The 355-nt window shown below is 49.0% G+C and overlaps 1 protein-coding gene across 1 annotated transcript in view; it reads right to left on the reverse strand.

Annotated features, from left to right (window-relative positions):
- Window positions 1-355, reverse strand: part of LOC111733815 (CUB and sushi domain-containing protein 1-like) — a 49256-nt gene that overhangs the window by 6271 nt on the left and 42630 nt on the right. The window lies entirely within an intron of this gene.

Here is a 355-nt window from a genome sequence, read left to right on the forward strand (position 1 = left end):
GCAGCCGGCTCATCCTCACGGGGCTGCTGGGGCTCGCAGCTCTTTACCCACCTAGCACCTCAGCCCCTCGGCGACGGAGAGGGGGCGGCAGGAAGGGAGACCCAGGTGCAGCACCCGAGTCCCGCAGCTCAGCAGCAGCAGCACAGTCGGTATATGTTACTGTGTTTCACTGCTACTTACTTTAATTCCTATTTGTTACTAAGTGCCTTTGAGTCAAACAGACTCTGAAGCGTCTGATGATTTCCCAGAGTTTTCAAAACGAAATTCACTCCTTGTCTATACATTTAAAAAATTCAGTGAACTGGCTTTCAAACATCATGGAAATAAGTGCATGCCTTTCAAATCTGAATACTTT

The sequence above is a fragment of the Pteropus vampyrus genome, unplaced genomic scaffold (assembly GCF_000151845.1).
Source record: "Pteropus vampyrus isolate Shadow unplaced genomic scaffold, Pvam_2.0 Scaffold644, whole genome shotgun sequence".
NCBI lineage: Eukaryota > Metazoa > Chordata > Mammalia > Chiroptera > Pteropodidae > Pteropus > Pteropus vampyrus.